We start from the raw sequence: 27,567 nt of genomic DNA, 5'->3' as shown, positions 1-27,567 counted from the left end.
TGTCAGGCAAGGAGGATGCTTGTTCAGAGGCATGCAAACCTGGGGGCCATCTTTCCCCAGGTGCTCTCAGCTTTGATTTCCTTCCTCTGGCATGAGAGCTTTCCCTGTGCTGATGTTTCCATAAATGCAGAAGACAGCAAGATCTTCAACCTTCACCATCATTGGTAAGCCACTTTCTTGTTCCTCTTCCTTTATTGCTTAAGAATTTCACAGTGTATGTAATAAGTTTTGATTACTTGTACCTGCCATTTCCTTCTCTTCTGATTCCTGCCCTCCATTCTCCACCCCCAATATTCTCATCCAAGCTTATGTACTCTTTCTATACTAACCCAGACTCCACTCAGTGCTGCCTACATGTGCATGGCTGTCAGTCTATATAGCATGGGTAGCAACTGTGGAGCCACATCCGTGAAGAAAACTTACTCAGCCTTTCATAGCAGTTATCAACTGCCAATCACTCCTCATCTAGAGGGTGGGACTTTGTGACCCCTCCCCTCAACAATTTTGAGGTTTTTGCTGGTTCCATCTTGGGTGGGTCTCATGCATATAGTCATAGCCACTGGGAGTTTACATGTGCAACAGACCTGTCATGTCTGAAAAGCAGTGCTTTGGTGTAGTCATGCACCATCTCTGGCTCTTACAATCTTTATGCCCCCTTTTCCATAAGATCCCCGTGCTTTGGGAAGGGGGGGGATGTGTGATAGGGCTGAGCATTCCATAGTCTTTTAGTCTCTGTCTTTGACCTATTTTGGGGCTCTGTGTAAAATCACCACTAGAGAAAGGAGCTTCTCTGATGAGGACTGAGAGATACACTAATCTATGGGTGTAGAGATATGTTCTTGGGAGGGTTAGTTTAATACTAGCAGAATAACAGTGGTAGGATCTGTTCTAGGGTTCAAGACCTACCCTAGAACATATGTTCTTGGGTCAGTTAACAGCACCAGGCATGAGTTCTGTCTTGTAGTAGCTCAGATTAGTTTCTAATTTCCTTGATCAACCTTGGACTCAGGACCCCTCACTGACTTAGTCACTTCACCCTCAAGCTCAGATATTAGAGGAGCCCTACTTAAGTGTCCCTTTGTGGGATCAATTGCTTCAGTATGATGGTGTGACTGGGAAAGAGAGAGCCAGCCAAAGGAATACAGGGTGATTTGCTTTCTGAGGGCAAGCTCCATTAACCAGGTAGAAATGCCTGACCCCTGGCTTCATGTGCATCCCTCCATAGAAAAGGCTCAGTTCCACACGTGCTAACAAACACTGCCTTCTGTGTGGGTTATGTGTCAATGCTGTGCTAAACAGTTCACACATCTCATTTCATTTAATCCGCATAACAATGTCAAGGCAAACACTATTGTGATTTCCAGAAATGAGATATGTTTAGATACCATTTCAACTTGGCCAGCTATTTACACTAGGAATTCCAATTATTGAAACTAAAGAAATACAGACCACAATGAGAGCAGTACGTGTTCATGCTTTAGCCAGACTGGGAAGGACAGCAGAATACTGATAATGTAAGGTGTTGGTAAAGATGTAGGAAACAAACACCTGTTATTTTACATACATTTTCAATCATTCAAGGAACATTTGACAATAAATACCTATTACTATGAAATATGTTCAAAATGTTCCAATCAGTAATTTGGCCAGAAAAACTAACCCTTTATAATAATAATTATAAAGATAAACAAGGTAACACATATGCATTCTGAATAGTGGTTTAAATGAGAAAAATACTCTGAAGATAACTAAATATCCATCAATAGAGAATGAGGCAGATAAACTATGTCACATCACTAAAGTAAAACCCCAAGTTGTCACTTACATGATAAACAGCCATATTCTTGATGTGAACAAAAAAATCTGCATTTGATATGTTCTCAATTAATAGTAAAAATGTAGATGTGAATGCATAAAGAAAAATTCAAGTGGTGCTGGGTGAACAGTGCTACACTAAGCAATTGCCACTTTACATCACACCAGACTTACTAAAATTTTATCCACATACATGCCACACACAATGAGGAAGAAACGTGCTGGAAGAAAAATTACTTACAAGAAGCTAAGGCTTCTCTGAAAGCACGTTGTCTTCTAAACCATTGTGTGTCCTCCTGTGATTGTTGGTAGTCCCACCTCAGCCCCCAGGCAGTTGATGCTTACCTACTTTACCCTGTTCATCCTGGACATGGATTTGAGACTTACCTTTTTCGGCCTCTTTTTCTCCTAGAAGCATTTCTCAGGTTGCCTTGTTTGCTTCCCATTTGTCCCGTGTATGGGAGGATGGGGTTTAGAGGAGGAGAAGGAAAGCCCCTCATCAACAGTAGGAGCCAAAGGAAAGCACCTGCCCTAACGCCCTTCACAAGCCCCTCCCAACCAAGGCCACATCTTGGTATTTTTAACTCTGTGGTCTCCATCTGCAAATCAGAAAAGGGATTGATTTAGTGTGCTGCTGATAAACTAAAACAGAAAACATCAAAGTGCTTTTGGATCTAGTTAGTGTCCCACAGTTAAAAGGCTGGATGACTACTGGCCGAAGTGTTGAAGTAATTAGGAACAATTCTTATGTCTCGAGAATGATAGTGCAGCCAGAAGACCTAGCTCTTTCTAATTCTGGGATTCTTCCCCAACAAATCCATCAAACCACAAAGAATGCAGAAAAGAAGAGCAAGACTCAGACCCCTTAGGGTGAGCCTGGTTCAGATCCTGGAAGAGATCATAAGGACACCCCCTGATAGTAAAGCAGGATCATGCATATCAACTAATGTCTTAGTTTGAATCTGAAAAAGTCTCCCCAACACTCATGTATTGAAGTCACGGCCTCCGGTACAGCATCAGAGATGAGGCCTGGGGACATGATCAGATCAGTTCTTTAACTTCACTGATGAACTAAGACTCTTAATAACTTCTACCTTAATGGGATATTGAGAGGAAACTTTGTAAGATCTAATTAGATGAAGCAAGTCATTGGGAATGTAGCTTTGAAAACTATATGCTGTCCCCAGTAATTTCCTCATTCTGTCTCTTTCTATCTCTGTCTCTCTGTCTCTGTCTGTCTCTCTCCTTCCTGACATGAGTAGAACAGCTCCTACCTCCTCATGCTCCTCTCACCATGATGCTTTGCCTCAGCGTAACCATAGTAATGAGACCACCTAGCCATGGGACTTTGTCACGACAACCAAAAGCTTACAGATGGAATTTTTACCTGGAAAAAGGGACTTAAAAGATGAAGGATTGATCATGGCTCATGGTTTCAGAGGATACATCCCATGATAGTGAGGAAGACCAGCCAATGGGAAGAGCTTCAACTGTAGCAATGGGAGCCCATGGCAGGAGCCTCCCACACAGCAGTCAGAGCAGGAAGCAAGTTACACTGAAGCTGGAAATGCATATAATCTTTAAAGCATGCCCAAAGTGGCCAACATTAGTCAGCTAGGCTCCATGCCCCCAAACATTCTGTAACCTGCCTAAATGCCACCAGCTGGTGGCCACTGTTCAAACCAGGAGCCTGTGGGTGTGGTGCAGCTCCAAGCCACAACAGTTCCAAATTTCTAGTTCTAAGAATTTTACTTCTATTGGTCATGATAAATTTAATTCAATAGTTATATACATTTTGATTGGCTTTGAAAATTATAAATTTATAAACTCAATTTCCATTTGCTTTTGGGATACCATCTTACAAGGACTCTAATTTGTAGTAAGGCTCGTTAAGGAAGGGAATGGCTCAGTTACCTTTAGCCTACTGGCTATGGGTGGGATAGGGCCTCTGTTGGTCTTTTCTGTGTGGAACACACAGATTGCAAGCCCAGTGCCACTTTGAGATCTTTGGCAGCAGTTAACACTGCTGCTCACACATGATTTAGCCTGCATGATAATGAGTATTCAGAGACAATGCCTAGGTATTGTCTAGGGGGCACTTACCAACCTAAGACAGAGCACCTGTGTGGCCTGGGCAGGCGTCTCCATGACGGGTAAGGTGACCTGCTCATGTTCCACACAACCTAAGTCAGAAGCTCATTTTTTAGTAAAAGGGGGACCTGTAGGGTCCTGGCCCCCATTTTGGCTAACTGTTGCCTTGCTTGCTGACCTTGACCTTGATATCCTCCCTATGCTAATTCCCTGCCGGGTTCCACCCTCCTGAATGCTTAAGGGGAGTTCATTGTCTGTGTATCCTGCATAATGGGCCTTAACAGTAGGGAACTTCTGCCCTCCGGGGTTCTCCCATTGTGCTGTAAGCCTGTATTTAAGACCTCTTCCCTCCTTCAATAAACAGCATTCGGCAGAAAGAAAGAAAGAAAGAAAGAAAGAAAGAAAGAAAGAAAGAAAGAAAGAAAGAAAGAAAGAAAGAAAGAGAGAGAAAGAGAGAAAGAGAGAAAGAAAGAAAAAGAAAGAAAGAAAGAAAGAAAGAAAGAAAGAAAGAAAGAAAGAAAGAAAGAAAAGAAAGAAAGAAAGAAAGAAAAAGAAAGAAAGAATTTTCCTTGGCCTTTTGTTTCTGGTTCAAGTTTTGTGGAGTGTGTGGAATCCATTTCTCTTATTTAGAATAGTTTACCATTAAGGGTGTCACTCTCAGTCTAGGAATACTTTTCTCACCTCCAGTACACTGGAGTTCTTTCCTCCTTTTTGTTAAGAATCCCAGGGCATTTGTATTTTCATGAGTTCATAGACATGAACTAGGGAGATGAAATACAACTCTACTTTCACCATGAAGAAGAAAGGAAATAATACACCATCTTTAAAGAGTAGTCTCAGGTAGTGAACCAGGATATGTGAGTTAGTGTGACTGCTATGATGCATGGTAGGGTCAGGTTCTATCCATTATGCAACATCCAGTCATTGAGATCACCATGCAAATACTAGGGACAGTACAGGGACAGGTTTTCTGAACCTCTATGACTTGGACAGAGTAGAAGGGCCAGGTGAATGCACACTTACCCCAACAGTATCTTGAGATCAAAGATGTCCAGTATGGTTAGCTCTGCCTTTGAACTATGCTTGAGTGGGAAAAGACACTTCTTACATGCCACAATGACCACCCATACCTCCATACTTGTCTTCCAGTCTTTCATCACTTCCTTCCAGGATCCCTGTGTCTTTTTTCTTCAGCTCTTACAAACAGTCCAATCTAATATTTGCCTTCTAATATTTATCCCATTTATACTTAGTGTGATTGTTGTGTACCAAGACTCTGATCTGTCATTGTGCTCTGTGTTTTCTTTTTGTTCCATCCCCCTTTCGCTGCCCTTTTCCTCCTTCCATGTCTTCCTTCTTAGCATCTTAGAATGTCAGTTTAACCCCCATGAGCTTTTAACTACACTTCTTTGAATTTCCTTTTCAGAGGTTGCTTATGGGGTAACAGCATGTGTTGTTAACTCAAATGCATGAGAATTTTTTTACATTTAATATTGATTGTTTTTAGATTAAATTGTCACAATTGTGAAACAATACAGTTCTATATTTTCACAATTTATATCATATTTGAATTCTATGATATCTTGTATTTATAAATATTAAGGAGAAATGTTAATATGTAAGTTTTATATATATATATATATATGTTTATATATACATGTATTCATCTTTTCAAATGTTTCTCGTTTCTGTCTGCATACCCATGTTACAATATTGTAAGGCTTCCCTGGAACTTAAAGAAATTTCTCCAGCATTTCATATACTAGTAATCTGCTGGCTACTAATTTTCTAGATATAGAATAGTCTTTTAAGTTTATTTAACTTTCTTTTTAAGATTATTTGTTTATTTTGTGTGTCTGTATTTGTGTGTATCACATGTGTGGGAATGCCCTTGAGGGTCAAAGAAGGTGTCAAATCCCCTGGAAACAGAGTTACAGGCAAGTTGTAAGCTGGTTGATGTGGATTCTGAACAATCCTCTGAAAGAGCAGTAAGAACTCCTAAGTGCTCATCCATCTCACTAGCCCATATTTATTTTTATTTGCAAAATAATTGCACTAATTATGGCATGCTTGGCTACCAGGTTTTTTGTTTGTTTGTTTTTTAAATTTGATTCTGGTTTTGTTTTTTATTTTTAATTCTTCAGTCTGTTGAATAGGTAAGGCCAGCAATCTGGCAAGATTTTACATTCAAATTTTACTCCTCAGAGTCTGTGTCATTCTATTGTTGTGTCTGTGCATTTTCTTATATATTTCCAGTCGTGTTTGAGTCTCAAATTCACACCTCTTATAGTTCCAGATGAACTGGGGTGATTAAGCACATGCTTTTTAAAACTGCAACAGAGTCTTAACCTTACCAGCAGCAGTTCTGAATTTTAGAGTACTTAAAGAGTCCTACTTGACTCCTAGTTTCCAGTTCATTTTGCTCTGGGGCACCTACTCAATGCATATGTAATGTGTGTTCAGCTAGGGATTTGCAGATAGTTCATATTCAGAGTTTTGACTGCAGCATAGCTTTCACATTTCCAAACTATCTGTCTAAGGACTCCAACTTTCTCCTTCCCTGCATATCTGCTCTTTTAAATTAGTCATGAAGGCTAGAACAATTTACAAAGTAAGCTGTAAACACAATAGTCATTGACACATCGGTTTATCAGTCATCACTGGCACAATTCCCCAATTAAAAAATTATTGAAATAAATATAAATTCCTATGGAGTCACAGAAGTAATAAACAGAGACTCTGCATATATACTTCACTTAATTTTCCCAATGGTGACATTTTGGAAAACAACTTTGCTATATAGCAACCAATAAAATTATGATCTAATTAACATTTTGCCAATTCACTTCTGTGCATGTCCATCAGTGTTCATGTATGTGTGTGGTAAAATTTTATCATAAGCATAGGCTCACTGTGTCCACCCCTGAACTCAACCCATAGACCCTTCACCATAAGGATGCTTTTGATTGTCCTTCTGTTAATACACCCATCCCCTTTCCTTTCATCATGTTCCTAGCCTCATGTTGACCCATATCCTTAGCCCCTGGAAAGCCATAGTTTCTATTTAATTTCTATAATTTTGTTATTCCAGAATACTGCATAAGTAGAACTATATTGTATATTATATGCTAGTATTGACCTTTCTCAATATAATCCTTTAGGAATTTATCTAAGTTGTAACATATATAAGTATTATTTCATTCTTAATATTGGATTATATTCTATAAAGTAGGTATACCACATTTGCATGGTCATTCCCCCACTGAAGTGAGCTGTAATACATTTATATACAGTTTGAATTTTTTGTTTGTTTTTCTGTGATTTTGTTTACTTTTTTTTTTTTTTTTTTTTTTTTTTTTTTTGGTTTTTCGAGACAGGGTTTCTCTGTGTAGCTTTGCGCCTTTCCTGGAACTCGCTTTGGAGACCAGGCTGGCCTCGAACTCACAGAGATCCGCCTGGCTCTGCCTCCCGAGTGATTTTGTTTACTTATTTATTGGTAAAGATAGGTTTTTGTTGCTCTGAGATACATACACAAGAAAACAGTCACTAAGTCATTTGACAGCTGAATACTTGGCTTTTAGTTCTAAAAGACTAAACTGTTTTCCCAGGTGACTGCATTCTTTCTCAGTGTCACCAGCATTACACTTCCTCCTGATTAGAAGCACTATTTACTGTTATTACAACTGTTTTCTAACTGATATCTGATCGTGGTTTTAATCTGCACTTATTTCAAGAGCACATGCTCTAAAGAACACACAAAATACTCCCAAAACAACTTCAACAAATCCTCACTTAGAAACTGGGCAAGAGGCATGCAGAGACATTTTACTGAACACAACACACAAGTGCCAATTCTAGACATGAATCTATTTAGGCGGTTGTTTTCAGAATTACAAAACATTCTCAACACTCTCCCATGTTATCTTTTGCTTTTAAAAATTTGTTTCTACTTCCAATTCATGTGCACCTGTGTTTCCCTGTGTGTGCATGTGCATGTCTGTGTAGATGTCCTTGGAGAGGAGAAGTGTGCAGAGTGCCCAGGAGCAGGAGTATACTCATGATTGTGAACTACCCAACGTGTGCTGATGACTGAACTCAGGTCCTTTGCAAGATCAGCAAGCATTCTTAACTTCTGAGTCTGCTATACAGCCCTTTTCTATAGTTATCCTTATTATATACATGAAGACCTTGAAATTATATGAGAAAATACTCATAGCATAAGAATAACGTAAAATTGAATGCTGGGACAAAATCAAATATTGCACTATTAAAAACATCAATTATATGTAAAGACTAGAAACAAATATACCAAAGATAGAATAATTATCTTTGATAACAGTAATGAGTAAACTATGTCTATTTTAGATTTCTTTGTAATGTGGGCGGTTAGAAATTTATCTTCTGATATTACTGTTATTTTGCTAATTTATTGGTTTATAACTTAATTACTATTAAAATGTATTTTTCAAAGATACTAATGAAAATATCAACTTGAATGTGTTAGTTACAGTAATATCCGTCTAGTTTCTCTATTCTACTTTGATAAGTTAATACATTTCCCTAGCTCTCCAAAAATCACAAGGACAGCATGTAACTTTTTCATATAAAACAATGTAGGTGATGATTTCTATTATATTTGGCAGTACCATCAACAAATAATATGCATAAAAATACTATAAACTATAGAAGTAACTCATGAATAATTTTGAGCCATATTCTACAATAAAGTTTTGTGGCAGCTGGGCAGTGGTGATGCATATCTTTAATCCCAGCAGTTGGGAGACAGAGGCAGGCAGATCTTAGTGAGTTTGAGCCAGCCTGGTCTACAAATTGAGTTCCTGGACAGCCAGGACTGTTACATACAAAGAAACCCTGTCTCAAAAAAAAGATTTTATAACTAGTCTTCTAAAATTTTAGAATTAGTAACAATTAAACAAGAAGATATTACAATCCTAAAAATATTTGCAATGAACTCTGACACATGCAATTTAATAAAGAGCATACTACTTGACCAAGACATGGGTCAACCCCACTGAAATAACTCCATGTATCCCATCTAACCATAGTGCAATAAAGTGTGAAATCAATAGCAAAAGAATCTCTGGAAATTGCTTGACTTCATGGACATTTAATACTGATTGATGACTGGAAAAATGAAAACACAACAAAACCTCCAAGACACATTAAAACTCAGTGCTAAGAGGGAAATTTATGGTGCTAAATGGCTACATTAAAAAACCAGAAAGAGCACAAATAAATTAACTAATGATGCAACTCAAGAATTTGGAAAACAATAAAAAAACATCCAGTAGATGTGAAGAAATAATAAAAATCAAGGCAGAAATTAATGAGATAGAAAAACAACATTATCACTTACCAACAATAATTTAAAAATTCAATACAAAGACACAAATCTAAGAGCTGGTTCTTTGAAAGGGTAAACAAGATCAATAGACCCTTATCCAAATTAACCAAAAGAAAGACAGAAGGAGATGCAAATAAATAAAATCAGATACAACCAGGGAGTCATTATAATAGACACCAAAGAAATTCTGAATATTATAAGAGAATACTTTTAAAATGCTATTAAGTTAGAAATTTAAAAGAAATTGCCAAATTTTTAGATTCATCTGAACCACTAAACAGATCAACAACTTAGACTAAAACAAATAGATTGAAACAGAAATAAAAAGCAATCTAGCTAAATAAAAATCTCATGTCCAAATGGATTCACAGCATTCAACTTTCAAAAAATTACTGAAACCAACATTTCTTAAATAATTAAAAATAATAGAAACAGGAGGAGGACTTCCAAACTCCTCTACAAAGCCAGTATCACTCTAACACACACACACACACACACACACAAAGAAACAATAAAGGAAAACTATAGGTCAATATCCTTGATAAACAAAGATGAAAAAGTTTTCAATAAAATACTGGCAAACTGAATATCAGCATATGCTGGGGGATGTCTTTCTGTACACTATGAATAGATGTTCCCATTGGTTAATAAATAAGCTGCTTTGGCCCATGGTAAGGCAGTTTTGAGTCAGGCAGGAAATCCAAGGAGGGAGACAGGAAAGAGAAAGGCAGAGTCTGGAGAGATGCCAGCCTGCTGCCCAAGGAGCAACATACCAACAGACCAGTAAAGCCAAAGAACATGTGGCAAAACATAGATTAATAGGAAATGGGCTAATTTAAGATATAAGAGCTAGCTAGCAAGAGGCCTGCCATAGGCCATACAGCTTGTAAATAATATTAAGCCTCTGAGTGATTGTTTTATAAGTGGTTGCAGGACCATGGGACTGGAGAAAACTTTCGACTACAAGCATACATCAAAGAGATCATACAGAGGCTACCTCTGCTCCTCTTTTCAGTCCTTCTTTGTTCTTTTCACCCCAAGTCCTATGGGCACTTTCTAGGGACTGACACCTCCTGCTCGGCCCACACTATCCCTCTGATATTCCATTTGTCTTATCTGGCCTGGAGACTTAGGAACTATCTACACCAAAAGGGGAAAATTCTTCCAAGCTTCTTTCTTGACCAAGCCACTGAAGGCAACAGATTAGAGCAACAGAAAACCATAGATAGAGGCCCCTAACTAGCAGAGAAACAGAAGAAATTGATGTTCTACCTTGCTATGAATTAGCTTAGTTTTGAACACTGCAAACACCCATACTGAAAGAAAGATGACTTGAAGAAAAAGAAAAAAAATCTAAACCAAAAAACTCCAGATGTCAGATGTTAGTTTTTGCAAATTCCAACATAAAGATAACAACAACAACAACATATACACACACACAAAAAAAAAAAAAACCCCACACACATGTAGCTGGAATTTTCTTTGGACTGCTAACCAGCTCCCAAATAAGGACATGGACACTTATTAATTATAAATGCTCAACCTTAGCTTAGGCTTGTGCCACTAGCTCTTTTAACTTAATTTAACCTGTTTCCATTTATCTATGGTTTGTCTTGGGGCTGTTTACCTTTCTTCCAGTCTGTATGTTCTACTTTCCTGCTTCCTTTTTATCTGTCTAGTTGGCTGGCCCTTGGTGTTTCCCTGGCATATCCCTCTCTCCTTCTGTCTCCCTCTTAAGTCAGCCTTGATGTCTGACTTAAGTGTGACCTTTCACCAAGTTCCCTGCAAATGCCCCCCCAACTATCCATATGATAATTAAGTATTGTGCTCCAGCTATATAGTATGACTGTACTGTCAATCACAAATTATGTGATGCCCCAGATGCTGTCCCCATCCTATATATTCCCCCTATTCTAAAATAAAGTTGAGTTGTCTCACTGAATCAGACTCCAAGAAGTATATTTCCACCATACTCATAGGCCTTACAAAGCCCTGAACACTGCCTCTGCTTCCCTTTGTCCTCTCAAACTGGTAGACAATGGACCATGAGGAAAAAGGAGACCCCACAAATAAAAATGACCCAGAGCAACTACCAATTTGAACTCAAAAGAATAATTACAACTATGTTTTTTAAAGATACAGAAATGAGTGAAATAAAAAGTACATGAAAACAAAGTTTGAGTTTTTAAAGAAAACCTAAACTGAAATAATGATGGAAATGAAAATCACAAATGAAATAAAAACATGGGGATTATACAGTCTCATCAACAGAACAGATCATGTCAAAAACAGAAAGACAGGAATGGAAGCAAAGTAGAGGAATCTGGTCACTCAGTAAAGGTCAGTGAGAATTCTCTTTAATTATGAATGAAATGTGAGAGTTTGGGGACACCATGAAAAGACATAACCTCCAAATTATAGGCATAAAAGAGTACCACAGCAAAAGCATATAAATATACTCAGTAAAATCATAGAAGAAAATTCCCCAAGACCATATAGGAAGAGATTCTCATCAAGGTATAAGAAGTCTACAGAACACCAAGCAAACAAGACCAGAAAAGTAATTCTTTTTGTTTGTTTTGCTTTTTCAAAACAGTGTCTCCTTGTAAAACTCTAGCTGTTCTGGAACTTGCTTTGTAGACCAGATTGGCCTCAAGCTCACAGAGATCCACCTGCCTCTGCCTCTCCAAGTGCTGGGATTAAAGGCATGTGCCACCACTGCCCAGCTCAAAAAAGAAATTCTTCATAATATAGTATAGCTAAAAAATTTAAAATATAAAATAAATAAAAGATATGGAAAGTTGAATAAATACAGGTATTGAAAGCTGTAGGACAGAAAGGTCAAGTCACTTACAGAGTTGGGTCCCTTATAATATTACCAGATTATTTGACAGGAACATTTAAAGCCAGGAGGGCCTGGAAAGGTGTACTCCAAGTACTGAAATATCATAACTGTCAAGTTAGATTATTATACCTAGCAAAACTAACTATGAAAATTGAAAGAGAAATAAAAACTTTTCATGATAAAAACAAATTAAAGGAATTGATGCCTATGATGATAGCTCTACAAAAGACACAAGAAGAGATATTTTATTCTGAAAAGAATGATAAACACACCCAAGGGGACACAAAGAACAAATAAACAATGCCAGGACAGGTAGTCAAAAGAGATCTGAGAAAACACTGCAAAACCAACAAAATGACAGAAATTAATACACATCTTTAATAACTCTGATTATCAATGGCCTCAAAACTCCAATAAAAAATACAGACTAATGGACTATATTAAAAAACAGGATTCATCTTTATGCTGTCTCCAAGAAACACACCTCCCCATCAATGACAGAAAACATCTTAGGGTAATAGGAACAAAGTATTTGAATAAATTGGAACTAAGAAACCAGAAAATCTAGCTATTCTAATATCTGACAAAATAAGCTACCAACTAAAACTAGTCAGAAGAGATAAGAAGAGAAACTTCATACTTATTAAAGGTAAAAAATACACCAACAGAATATAACCACTCTAAACATATAGCCACCAAATACAGGGGCACCCAATTTCATGAATGAAACAATATTGTAAGTAAAAACCTAGATTGGCCCCCAACACAGTGATAATGGGTGACTTCTATAGCACATTCTCATTAATAGACAGGCCATCAAGAAAAAAAATAAATAAAGGGAGAAACTCTGGCATTAAATAACACTATAAATCAAAGGGGCCTAATAGATGTTTAGAGAATAGTCCTCAGACACTAATGAGTACAGATTCTTTTCAGTAGCCCATGGAACTTCCTTCAAAATCAACCACTTATTACAACACAAGCAAGTCTCAAAAAATAGAACAAAATTAAAATAATATCCTTGCATTCTATCTGAACTCAATGGGAAAAAGGATGGATATCAATGGTAATAAAAACTATAGGAAATACACAGAGTCATAGAAACTAAACAAAACACTATGAATGACAAGAGTGTCTAGGAAGAAATTAAGAAAGAAAATATAAATTTCTAAAACTGAATGAAATGGGAATACAACATATTAAAACTGATGGAATAAAACAAAGGAAATGTTGAGCAGAAAGTTTATACCAATGAGTGCCTACACAAAAAAAAAAGAAGATCACAAAGTAATAACTTAATGATATACTTGGACTCCTTGGAAAATAAGAACAAACAACACTGGAAGAAGACGACAGGAAGATATAATCAAATTGTGGACTTAAATTAATGAAATATAAACAATAAAAATTACAAAAAAGCAATGAAACTAAGAGTTGCTCTTTGAAAAAACTGACAAATCTTTAGCTGAATTAACCAAAAGAGAGAGATACCAATAATGAAATTTGAGATGAAAGGGGGGACATTACAATGCAATGGGGAAATTAAGAGAATCCTAAGTACATACATTAAAAATCTATAGTCTACCAAACCACAAGATCTGAAAGAAATGGATGAATCTATAGATACATGTGGTCTAGCAAAGCTAAATTAAGAAAAAAATAATTTAAATAGACTTATATCATCCAACGAGATATGATTTAAAAAAAAAAAATCTACCTTCTGCTCTGGCATGGTCTGTATGTCAAATGTGTTGCTCTGATTGGTTAATAAATAAATCACTGATTGGCCAGTGGCTAGGCAGGAAGTATAGGTGGGACAAGGAGGAGAATAAAGCTGGGAAGTGGAAGGCTGAGTCAGGAGACACTGCCAGCCGCCATGATGAGAAACAGCATATGAAGATGCTGGTAAGCCACGAGCCATGTGGCAAGGTATAGATTTATAGAAATGGATTAATTTAAGCTGTAAGAACAGTTAGCAAGAAGCCTGCCATGGCCATACAGTTTGTAACCAATATAAGTCTCTGTGTTTACTTGGTCGGGTCTGAGCGGCTGTGGGACTAGCAGGTGAGAGAGATTTGTTCTGACTGTGGGCCAGGCAGGAAAACTCAAGCTACAAATGGCGTCCAACGTTGGTGACAAGAGTTTCCACCTAAAAACTGAGAAAAAAGATTCTAAAACAGAACTGAAAACAGTTCCTAATTGTCTCTCTCAAATGAGCGGCAGCTGCTGGTTTGAGCTACTTGTGGGTTACTAGCATGCGTGCTCGACCTGCAGTATGGCAGGAATGAGGTCTCTGCAAGTGGCACATTAAGCTGCATGGTGGATTTAGACTTTGCTAGTACAAAACAAAAAGAAGAGGGTTCTGGGCTACACGCTGCTTGGATAAAAGCATAGACCCACGATAGTTTCCAGAGCTGGCGGTAAACCACCACCATGTTGGGAAGCTGAGGTGGGCGGAGCCAGCAGCCACAGCTGCTGCAGTTTAAAGCAACAGATTCACAATAAGACAGATTCAGATGTAATAGTTTACAATGTGTGTAAAATATACGTAGGCTTGAAAGAGATGAAAAAGGTGATATATGGTGATATATACAGTTATATAAACAAATACATAGTTTTAAAAAATAAAGTCTTTAAAGAGACAGTAAAATTAATATTTTAAAAAAGCCTCATAAAGATGAATATTACACAGAGAATCTGGATTGTGCTGTCTTTGGGATTTTTAGCTGCAGAAAAACATTTGATTGTAAAAGCTGTTGAGTTAAACCAATATATATATTTTAAAGATACCTTGACTTCAAAATTTGGATATAAGGATATGTTGCTTTGGAAAAGAGTCTCTTTTGTTCCCACACAAAGCCAGAGGCTATGGATTTGTTCCAGATTAAGATACATCAGGTTTTACCAGTCAAGACCCCCTGAAAGGTCTCTGATGACACCATGGCCCAGATGATCCAACATCCAAAATGGTTTCAAGGCAACTGGCTCAGATGATACAGCCTCACGGACTACTCCATGATCCTAAAATTTTCTTTGTGTCCCCATAAGATACAGCGCCCCCCTCCAGCAGGAAGTAGTAAGAAAAGCTATGCCCAAATTCCCAAATTATATGTAATTTTACTTTGTTAAGGTTAAAACCTTTAAAAAAAAAAAAGGGAAGTGCTATGGGATGGTCTGTATGTCAAATGTGTTGCTCTGATTGGTTAATAAATAAATCACTGATTGGCCAGTGGCTAGGCAGGAAGTATAGGTGGGACAAGGAGGAGAATAAAGCTGGGAAGTGGAAGGCTGAGTCAGAGAGACACTGCCAACTGCCATGATGAGAAACAGCATATGAAGATGCTGGTAAGCCACGAGCCATGTGGCAAGGTATAGATTTATAGAAATAGATTAATTTAAGCTGTAAGAACAGTTAGCAAGAAGCCTGCCATGGCCATACAGTTTGTAACCAATATAAGTCTCTGTGTTTACTTGGTCGGGTCTGAGCGGCTGTGGGACTAGCAGGTGAGAGAGATTTGTTCTGACTGTGGACCAGGCAGGAAAACTCAAGCTACAACCTTCTAAAAACAGTCCAGGGCCAGATGGACCCAGCACAGAAATCTACCATATCTTTAAAAAAAAAAAAAAAAAAAAAAAAAACCACCTAGCACCCATACTCCTCAAATTATTCAGTAAAATAAAAAAAATGAAGGAATATTTTCAAATACTTTTTACAAAGCTAGCAATCACCCTGATATCAAGAACAAAAGTCCCAATAACAACAACAAGGAAAATCACAGGTCAATATCTCTGATGATCAGAGACATAAAATTTTTCAACAAAATAATTATAAACCAGATTCAAGAACACATCAAAAAGATTATTCACCAAGATGATGTTGCCTTTATCCCAGAGACACAGGGATGGTTCAATATACATAAATCAGTAAATATGATCCCCATATAAACAGACTAATGGACAGAAAATACATGATCATCTCATTAGATGCTTAAAGGACTTTTGGCAATGTCCAATTTCACTTCATTACAAAAATCTAAAGCAGTGGTTCTCAACCTCTGGGCTGTGACCCCTTTGGGGTCACATATCAGATATCCTGTATATCAGATATTTACATTATGATTCATAACAGCAACAAAATTACAATTATGAAGTAGCAATAATTTCATGGTCAGAGGTCACCACAGCATGAGGAATTGTATTGAAAGGTTGCAGCATTAGAAAGTTTGAGAACCACTGGTCTGATAGAATCTAGGGATACAGGGAACATTTCTCAACATAGAAAAGGCAGTACACAGCAGGCCTACAGCCATCTGGCTAAACAGAGAATCACTCAGAGCAAGGACAGTAAAACCAGGAGCAAAATGTGTTCACCATGGTATTTGAAGTCTTAGCTAGAGCAAATAAGACAAGTTAAGTAGACACAGGTGCTACCACCAACAGGAAAGGAAGAAGCCAATGTAACCTTATTTTCAGATGATTTAATTCTACACATAAAAGACCCTGAAGATTCTACTTCTGAAGCTGATTTTAAAAAAATTTAGCAAAATAACTGGATACAAAATTCACACAGAAAACTCAGTAGCCTTCCCATATATAAACAATAAATAAATAAACAAATACATAAATCAAGGAAGCAGTATCATTCACAATAGCTTCAAAAATAAATATCTAGGAATAAATCTACCTAAGGAAGTGAAAGACACACACAATAAAAACATTAAGACAATGAGAAAAAAACAGAATGTAGAAAGACCTTTCATGCTCATGAATTGGTTGTATTAATATTGTAAAATTATTCATCCTGCTAAAAACAATCTATAAAATTCAATACAATCCCCACCAAAATTCCAATTTAATTATTCACAGAAAAAAATCTTAAATTTCATATGTAAATACAAAAGATCCAAGATAACCAAAACAGTTCTTAACAACTGCAACAAAAATGTGCTAAAACCATCCCAGATTTCAAGCTGTGGAACATAACTACAGTAATAAAAAGGGCATCATAGTGACATAAAATCAGACACATTGATGAATGTAATATAACTGAAGACCCACATAAAAGGCCACACTCCTACAGCCCTCTGCTTTTTGACAAAGAAGCCAATAATACATATACATTGGAGAACCAAAATTTCAACAAATGCTGCTCACCAAACTAGACAGCTATATGTCAAAGAATGAAACGGGATCTTATCTCTCACCCTGTAGAAAACTCAACTTCAAATGGATCAAGAAGTTCCACATAAAGTCTGATAGAGGAGAAAGTCAGGAATACACTTGAACTCATTGGCATGGGAAAGAACTTTCTAAACAGGCTCTGTAACTCAGATATTAAGACCAAAAAATTAACAATGGGACCTCATGAAACTATAAAGCTTTTGTACAGAAAAAAAAAAATCACTAAAGTGTACCTAGAGGAAGCCTATAGAATGGAAAGAAGTCTTTACCAGATATACATCTGGCAGAGTTAGTATCTAGAATATACAGAAAACTACAAGGGGGGGTGGAGAGGAGGGGATGAGGGAGGGAAGAAGGGAGGGAAAGAAAGTGGGAAAAGCAAAGAAAGAAAAATTGATGTTGGCTATGGACTTGCTATAAACTGACTTTATTATGTTTAGGTATGTCTCTTGTATCCCTAGTCTTTCCATGACTTTTATCATGAAGGGGTGTTGGATTTTGTCAAAGGCCTTTTCTGTATCTACTGAGATGATCACAGTTTTTAAATTTTTTCTTCCAGTTTCTTTACATGGTGGATTATATTTATTGATTTTTGTATATTGAACAATCCCTGCATCTCTGGGATGAAGTCTACTTGATCATGGTGGATGATCTTTTTGATGTGTTCTTGGATTTAATTTGAAGTATTTTATTGAGTATTTTTAATGTCTATGCTCATAAAGGAAATTGATCTGTAATTCTCTTTCTTTGTTGGGTCTTTATGTGGTTTGGGTATCAGGGTAACTGTGGCCTTGGAAAACAAGTTGGGCGATGTTCCTTCTGCTTGTATTTTGTGGAATAATTTGAAGAGTACTGGTGTTAACTTTTCTTTGAAAATCTAGGGAGTAGATCCAGGTGGGAGAGGAGGTGGGGGGAGCCAGGAGGAGGAGAGGAAGGGCAAACTATAATCAAGATATACTGTATGACAAAAGAGTCCATTTTTAATAAAAGGGGGAAATTTATTTATAAAATTATAATTAAGATATTTTAAAGATTTTGCTTTAAAAAAATAAACATCAAGAAAACAAACTATACATTTTAAAATGGAGTATAGAACTAAACATAGTTCTCAAAAGATAAAATGCAAATAGCTGAGAAATAGTTTTTAATATTCTTAGACATGAAGGAAATGTAAATTAAAATTACTTCGAGATTTCATCTTAGCCCAGTCAGAATGAGTAATACGATTATAAGAACTGGTTTGGATGTGATGAACAGGAGACTCTCATTCACTACTGGCAGAAGTGCGTTCTGGTGCAGTCACTACAGAAATCAGTGTTGGAGTTCCTCAAAAAAACTAGAAACAGATCTACCATATGATCAGCTATCACTCTATATCTACCACAGGGATACTTGCTCATTCGTGTTCACCACTGCTTTATTCACAATAGACAGAAAATGAAAACTTTAGTGGAAAGAAATTCACACCTAAGACCTGGAGAGGTCATGGATCTTAGAGGAGAACCTACTACTGTTTCCTAAGCCAATATAATGTCTAACTTGGGATCCTTATGCACAAAGTTTGTAGGAGTCAGAAGACCAGCATGCCTGCTGAGATATTGTGTCTTCTGTATAGGCAGAGAGGCCACACTCATGAAATCTCAACAACAGAGTTGCCTGAGGCTTGGACAATGACACCAATGGTCAACTTGCTGTTGGTGAAATTTCAGACAGCTGAACCCCTAGATGAAGGACTACAGGCAATTGACAGCTGCTCAGAGGGAGAATCAATCTTCTTAAAGGCCGAGTGCCCTGATAGATTATCCAATGCCCAGTGATCAGTCCTAAACACATGCACATGTAAACAACACTAAATGCACTCAGGTTTTGTGTGTGTATGCATGTGAATGCATAAATGTCACAATAATGACTATAGAAGAGACCATTAATTTTAAAAGAAGTGAGAGTAGACATGTGAGGAATTGGAGGGGGAAGAGGGAAGGGTTGAATGATTTAAATGCAGTACTTATGTAATTAAAGTCTCAAAAAGACTAAAAATTAAATACATAAAATACTGGAATTAATGTATAATTAAGGGAAGTATATCCAAAATACTATCCAAATATGAAGTCAAATATTATGTATTTTGTTATCTTTGTATGTGTATGTACAATCATGCACACATATATGTATGCATGTATGTGAATGAGGGCACATACATACAGTGGTCAGAAGAAAAGCTATAGTGTTGATCCTCACCTTCTACCTTGTTTGAATCAGGTTCACAGTTTGTTTTTGGCTATGTGCACCTAATTAGCCAGCCCACAAGTGTCTCATCTTCTTATGGCCACACTGACATTACAAACCTGTGCTAGAGTGCTTGACTTTATGTGGATTGTGGGGATTCGAACTCAAGTCCTCATACTTTCACAGTAAATACCTTCACCCACTGAGACACAGCCCCAGCACTCGAGTTAAAAATTTTAAGTTTCAAATGCAATAAATAAAGCACAAGGTATAAACTAAAACCTGTGTAGACAGTCAGTCGGCATCTCACAGGATAACCTGGCCCTAGGCAATCTTTCTCATTTGCTGACTCATGCTCTTGAGTCAATTAGTGTGGTCTCTGAATTTGGCTCAGCAATCTGGCTTAAATAAATAAATCCATATAGTCTATTTAAATTTTTAATTTTGGTTCTTTCTTTTTATACAACCAAGAAGAAAATGTCCTCCCTACTCCAAATCAGTAAATATAACATATTAAATGCAGTCTCAACTCAGTCATTACACTCACACACACACACACACACACACACACACACACACACACACACACACACACACACACGTACACACGTACACACGTGCACACATTATTTCAGATATTTTTTACTTGAAATTTATGAAACTTCATAAACACCTATAGGTAATTAAGAGAAAAGTGAAAGTGATTTACGACATCATGGAGGCATTTCTATGGCCGGATGTGAAATTCTAAAATCTCCAGGTGGGAAGCATAGACCTTTTGTCTTCACCATAAAGCCATTAACATTTAAAAACTGGCAAGGCTGGTATTTCGCGTAGTAAATAACTCCTGATACAACCATCCACACATCAGTGTCAGAGGCTCACGCTGCTGCAGTCTGACTTAGCCATGTGTCTGGGAAGTGGCCGAATACTAGTTCATAGCATTCTGTTCTGCTGTAATAAGAGCTGGGGAGAAAAGTCCTCAGAGTGCAATATTAATAATTAGCATGCTGATGACTAGTGTGCCTTTAAGAGCTCATAAATTAGAAGTTCATGTCATGAATACTGCAAACACCCCACTAACACATATGCTCCTGAAAACACAGTGGGCCATAACAAGGGAGGTAAAATGGGGTAGCTTTTATAATTTATACATTATTCATTTCCCATCGGTTTTCATAACAAACAACTCCTAGCAGGAAATGAGCTGCCAAAGAAAAGTTACAGCAAAGGAATCTTGGGGCTGGAGCTAAATCAGCTAATAAGGAAAAAAAATTTATTAGTGTTGAAGAGTCTGTTGCTACCAGATAGAGGGGTCTGCAGGATGTGGGAGAACCAGCTTTCAGTCCACAGGGGATGAGAGTGAAGAGATCTCACTGTCTGCTTCACTCTGTTTCTAAAAGGATTTTAAGTTATTCAACAGGAAGGGAAATTGGTGATGTGGTTACACTATTACTTACCTCACAAAGTCCTTCAAAGATTCCTCTGCAGCTGATAGCCTCCATGCATTTCATCTAGCAGAATGTTCGCTTCTGCTTCAGGGGACTTGTTGTAATTTGCAAACATCCCATTGAGAACTGAGCCTGTGTGAGGAGTTTATGCCCGAGGAGTCTCCCCTTCATGGTACCATTTTCATTTTGGAAAATGCAGCAGAAGAGGTCCACATTAGAGCTTGATGGAAATGCCCAGCTGTTAGCAAGGGGATAGGCCAGTGAGGTGTTTTTTTTCCTTTTTTTTTTTCTCTCAAAGACTTTCCATTCAGGGAAATGGCAATGTTTGGGTGTTCTGAGGGCTCTCAATCATTACAAACATTTAGCTTGCCCCCCCACCCAGTGGTGATGCTCACTGACCTGAAGTGAACATCTTGTAGCGAACTCTCCTAAGAGATTCCAGACATTCACTCCATCCTCACCCCAGCTGCACTATGATCTTGTAGACAAGTTGATGCCTCCTCTGTTCATTATAGTATCCTGCTAGTTTCACACAAAATCTGCTGTTTTGACAATAGTGCTCCAAGGGTCCTAGGCTACAGAGGGAATGTGCTCCTATAGAATTTATATACTAAAGCCCTGATCTTCAATGGTATCTGGAGACAGGTCTTTGAGAATTACTTGGATTGAGGTGAGGTCCTGCAAATGGTCTTCCATCACCATGACAGGAGAAGAAAAGATATGAGATTCATTCTTTCTCCCCCACCTCCTCTCTGCTCCCTTCTTCCTTGCCTCCCTCCTCACCCCTTCTGTGTTTCTCATTCTCCTTTGTTTCCTATAAGTAAGCAAGCCCTCTCAAAGAAGCTGACCGCCTGGGAGCCTGGACTTGTATTTCTAGCCTGGGGGACTATAAGAAACAAATACAAGCTGTCTAAGCCTCCCAGCTGGTGTCTCTACAACAGCACAAAGAAAGGGCTATAAACTTCGTATGATTTTGAAATTTAGTAGCCAAAATATCAAGTTACCTATAACATTTTTCCTCTTGTGTTTCCTTCCTTTCTTCTTTCTCTCTTTCTATAGTACTAGGGATTGAACCCAGGGTCCTTCATATTCTAAGCAAGTGTATTACCATCAATCTATATATCCAGCCCTTTTGATATTTTCTAATTTAGTTGCAGGATTTACTAAGTAGCACAGACTGCTCTTAATCTTGCTTTGTAGACCAATCAATCCTTGAACTTGCAATACCTCTGCCTCAGTTCCCAAATACCTGTGATTATATATCTGTACCACCAGGCCTAGCTCCATCCATAACTGTTGATTGACAGGACCCATTTATAAAAAGAAATGTGTTCAGAATATCAATGGTGTTTAAGCCAAGGGACAAAGAGGTGAAGAAGAAAGGGAATTGAGTCAAGGAAGGAGAGCAGTACAGGCAGGGCAGCATGCCTGAGCTGTTCTCAAGTTCCTAAAGAACAGCAACACTGTCAGAAGCCACATGGGAGAACAGTGTCCAAAGCGCATCCATTGACTGGTTTCCTGGTTTCTATCCTTTCCTTTCACTTACTGGTCAGAGGTCTCCCTTCCCTCTGCTCTTTTGGGATGAGGCTCAGGGTAGAAATTGGGAAGCCAGAGCCCTGTGCATCCAGCTCTGAGAGCAGGAACTGCTGTGGCTCCTGCCACAGTGAGCACAAGGAGATTCAGCCACTCATCCAGCTTTTGTTGCCACGAACAGAAGACTTCAACCTTATACAAGAACTGTAGACCCATAAGAACAGAGGCCGGCATAGAGGCCAGTGAAACAGAAAGTAGGGTGAGCAACTGAGACTAATGTGAAGGATGAGATAGACTGATCAGGTAAGCCGTGGCATCGAGATGGGATGGAGCACCTTCTCTCTCCTCCCTCAGTAATGGGAACATTTAAAGCACACATACAATGCAGGAAGGGAAGCCCAGCCAGTAAACTGCTTATTGAAAAAGCATGAGAACCTCAGGCAGATCCCCAGAAAGAGCTAGGCGTGATACATGCACTTGTTATCCTCGTGCTGGGGAGGCTCAGACAGGCAGATCCCTGGGGAATCACTGACCGGCCATCCTAGACTACTTGGCAAAGCCCCAGGTACCAGTGAGAGACACTGCCTCATAAAATATGATAGACATTGTATAAGGAATGATACATGATACCTCTGGTTGACCTCTGGTCTCCACACTCATTTCCACCACCACCACCACCTCCCCACAAACATGCACACATACACACACAAAAAATATCTATGATTCATGCTCACAGAAGACTCAGGCCAGAGCAGCATAGGACAACTACATGACCCTAGTCAGTGAGAGCCCTCTGCATTACTGTTGTCAGGATGGAATTACAGAAAGATGTCAGCAGTCCTCTTGACTGTTAGGGCTCTTGACCCTTTAAACTCCTTCCACAAACATTATCAGCTCAAGGCAAGCATTTCCACACATTGCGGCTGAGAACAAGGCATGGCTGCTAAGAAGCAGGGGACGCACAGGACGGCTTCTGCTACTACTCTATTTTTAAGAAATGTTGCAGACATTGCTATGGAAAGCAACAGGTAACATTCTGTATAAAATATGTTCCGCCAGCTGGCACCACCAGCCAGTCCTCCTCCTGTGCAGCTGCTTTACTTCCAAGACTCTCCAGGGGCCGATGGGGCAAGTCACTTTTTGTGCTGTGCCTGTGGTCCCTCTTCCAACTCTTCTCCCAATTATGGACTGACCCTCTCAGCCTTCTGCTTGATTGCACTTGCCCTCAGCCTCCTACTGGTGAGAACAGCATACTGACTTGGAGACGCGTACCTACATCAGCATGTCTGCCTGACACTTCCTGCTTCCTGACTGAATCAGTCTTTGGTACAGTAAGGAACCTAATTCCTACTTTGGAGCAATGGCAGGGAAGTTGTGGGTGACCACAAAGAAAATGGTACCTAAAGCATTTGTTCCTTTATGTGCCGCAAATTGAAAGGTCTCCCCCAGGGCACAACCATTCCTTGATGGGTTTGGAAGGCTCAGCGTGCAAGCTGGGATCTGCCATGCCAGGAATAGTCAAGAAATACCTGCTGCCCAGCTCCTGGTGCTGACAGACCTGGGCTGTTCTCAAACTTGTCAGAAAAGCTTCCTTTTTGCAATGGACAACAGTCAATGCTGAGATGCACAAGTGGTCAAAGTATTGAGAATAAGGGACTGAGTGTTCAACCATAAACAGGGCATCTACCTTAACCCCACACACACACCACTCAGGCTCAGCTAACATGGAGGAAGAGAAGGCAGAAAAAATGGAAAAGCCTGAGGATGGAGAGGAGTGCTACAGAGTACTCTCTTCTGGATATGATGTGGTTCTCATTGATAAACTCAGAGCTGCTGTGGTTACCTGCACATGACCTACACAAGATTAAGACAGCCATGATCTCAGCATAGGTGACTCCAGCCTCACCCCTTTGGCAGCAGGTAATGGTTGTAAGAGAGATAATCATTCTTTTTTGAGGTTATGGTACTGGTAGGTTTCCCATGTTTCTGTGGGTGGTCCCAAACCTATGCACATAGGTGCAGCATTTACAAGACTTAAGTTATAAAAAGGGGAGGATGACAAAGTTGGGAAGCGTTTATGGAGAATATATAGGGGTTTGGGGGAAATGGGGTAGGTGTGATCACATTTCTTTGTATACATATATGAAATTCTCAAAAATAAAATTTTAAAGACATATCTGTCAAACCAACAGGAAAATGGATAGAACAGGAAATCATGTTAACTCAAATAGGCCACACTCAGAAAGACATATGCTGCCTGGTTTTTTCTCATATATGGATCCCATATTTTAGTGTGTGTGTGTGTGTGTGTGTGTGTGTGTGTGTGTGTGTGTGTGTGCGCGCGCGCGCGCGCGCGCGCTTATATAACACTCACCACTAGCTCTGGTCTTGTGTCTTTGCTTCCTGATTGGCCAGGATATGAGGGGCTTTGCTATATAGCCCTACCATAAGAGAGTCATCCTGCCAGGTCTCCACCACTATGTTAGGCTAAGCCTTCTGAAACTGTGAGCCAAACAAAGTAGATCCTTCCTCCCTTAAGTTGTGTTTGTCAGATATTTTGTTATCATCTTGAGAAAAGGAACTAATACCAACATTATGGAGAGGGCTGAGGCCAGCTGGAGCCAGTACATTTTTATCTACCTGGGAACCCGAGAGATGAGGTATGCTCGGAAGCCACAGTATCCATGTGTTCTGTTGATATGTAGATGTGTTTGTCTCTTCATTTCAGGAAAATTCTTTAGCATCCTATAGCTGAATATAGCATTTATTTTTTAATCTTTGGGTGGAAAATTCATCTCCTAGATCACTTTTTCTTATCCTAGTTTGTCCTTTTCCTTGTCTTATCTGCTCACTAACATTTACCTTGTTTTGTTCTTATTCGGATTCACAATGATTATATACAGTCATCTCTAGGTTAATAGCAAACATGTAAATATGGATTATTTACTATTACTCTGGATTCTGACTTTTTTTAATGCCATTGTTTTAGGACTAGATTTTGTTTTCTTGGGTCTTCAAATCACTCTGTTGTTTTGATAACTAATATAGGAAAAAAATGTTAGACTTGACGAGCACAATCATAAGACAAATTTGACAGACTCATCCTCCATCTGCCACTGTCTGTCAATAGATTCTTGCTCTGAAAAGTTGGACAAGTCCTGCAGTTTCTGTGGTCCCTTTCAAGTCACAAGAACAGCTTCATTATGACAGAATCTGATCCTAAGTACATAATCGTCCAAACACTAAGTTTCTCTGCTCACCCATTTCAGACACACTTCAAGCAGAGATGTCAGTCATGTATCCAAGATGTCTGCTTTTCCCCAGTCCTTTCTATAACTTGGTCTAGGCTGGGATTCTGAAGCCTGAAGTCTTTCACTCAGGAAAAGGCCTTGTTCTACTAGCTGAGCGCTCTAGAGAATGTCAGGACCACAGTGCAGAATCCTTCCTTGATAATCCTCAGCAGTTCCCAGGGACCTTCCTATGGTGGCTTCTAACCACTGCTCCCAGAACGTTAGTGATGACCCCTTCCAACTGACCACATTCAAGTTTCCTATCCCCAAAATTTCTGGTCTCCCAGCCCTTTCTGGATCATTCCACCCCACCTAGAAGTCCTTTTTGGTAGATACTCTTTCACATCACATTCATGAAGCCAGACTTTTTTTTTCTTAAGTCTATGAGCCAATCTCAGAAGGTACAGACATCCATCTCCAATGTTTCCTTTGTGTTGAATTCATCTGGGGTCAAGGAGGATGCACAGCTCTCTCCTGCCCCATGTGGGGAGGGCATAAAGATGAGAGTATAACCCACTGGCACCTTTTCTTCATCATTCCTTTCAACCTCATCTACATATCAAACCTGGAGGTAGTTATCCATAAAACCTGGCAGGACCACCAAAGAGTGTATTTTGTGTTGGAGGTTTTGTTTATCTTTGTGCAACTGCATTTAGCCTATGATGACACTGAGCACCTGTTGAATTTCTAATATCGTACTAATGTGTGTTGTAATAAATAACTTCCAAAATGGCAGTTCTAGCTTTCTCTTGATTTCATAACCATTCTCACAAGCACAATAGTAGCTTAAAACAACACAAATTTATTGCCTCACAGCTGTGTAGGGCAAGATTGTAACATGGGTCTCTGTGAATTAAAATAAGATTTTGCTTCACAGGGTTTGAATCATTTCTGGAAGTTGGCAGGGGTCTCCAATATGGGGAACACTCTCTTTCTTTATGACCTCCTGTATCTCAAAGGACAGTCAGCACTTTCCCCTCAGGTATGTGAACGTCAATGAATGTAATTCAAAATCAGAATCTACCTTTGGGATTTTATTGCATCTCTCAGTCTGTGTCTCCTAGACCCCAGGGCTTGGCCCCATTTACTGGACTTTCTCGAGTATACATGTTCATCTCATCTGTAGATTCTATGAGCTATCTATAACTAGCTTCCCTGGAAGATTTATTCAATTTTGTGTTTATTTTTGTGTTATACTGAATTTGCCACAGTCTATTTTAGTGTCTTCCTGTCAAATAATCTGGGCTAGAACTTGGGGTTAATGTTCCACAGAAGCAAAGATTTCATGAACATAATTCTGAGCCGTCGATTTCACAGGCAAGGAGTGCTTCTATGTGTCTGTGACGTATTGGATCCTAAGACTCAGGGATCAATAATATCTCAGTAAGTACAATACTTCATTTTGCCTCGCTCGAGGAAGGATTCATTTTGTTTGGAAGAAGTCAATGAAAGAAGGCTAACTAATAAAAATGCAGTGTTTCCTTACAGTGATTTAGGTTTCTGCTGAATTTGAAATTTTTATGCCAATACTCCATGGGTCACTGATTTAGACAAATTAAAGGCATAAGTCATTTGAGTGCTATAATTGCAGGAGTGGTTTGGTTTTCACTTTACATTTATAGAATCTATTTGTTTTGCTCTGTTTTATTGCTCAGATTTACCTGTTTTTGTTGTTATGCTAAGGTAGTGTTCTCCTTGGGATATCCATTTGTCTATGCCTTGCTTATAGAGTCCCACTAGGTGGGTGCTGGGCTTCAGCAGCTTTTTAGA

At 38.7% G+C, this 27,567-nt stretch overlaps 1 long non-coding RNA gene across 8 annotated transcripts in view; it reads left to right on the top strand.

Moving 5' to 3' along the window:
* LOC128100120 (uncharacterized) overlaps positions 1-27,567 on the top strand; it is a 128,496-nt gene that overhangs the window by 84,990 nt on the left and 15,939 nt on the right. For all 8 annotated transcript variants that reach the window (XR_008214667.1, XR_008214672.1, XR_008214670.1 and 5 more), the window contains 3 exons: positions 61-164; positions 26,675-26,779; positions 27,115-27,180. This is a non-coding gene — a long non-coding RNA (uncharacterized LOC128100120). The remainder of the gene's footprint in view (positions 1-60; positions 165-26,674; positions 26,780-27,114; positions 27,181-27,567) is intronic.

Source organism: Peromyscus californicus, unplaced genomic scaffold, assembly GCF_007827085.1.
Source record: "Peromyscus californicus insignis strain IS unplaced genomic scaffold, ASM782708v3 Scaffold_6__1_contigs__length_162567912, whole genome shotgun sequence".
Lineage (NCBI taxonomy): Eukaryota > Metazoa > Chordata > Mammalia > Rodentia > Cricetidae > Peromyscus > Peromyscus californicus.
This window is presented reverse-complemented; position numbering and strand designations above follow the sequence as displayed.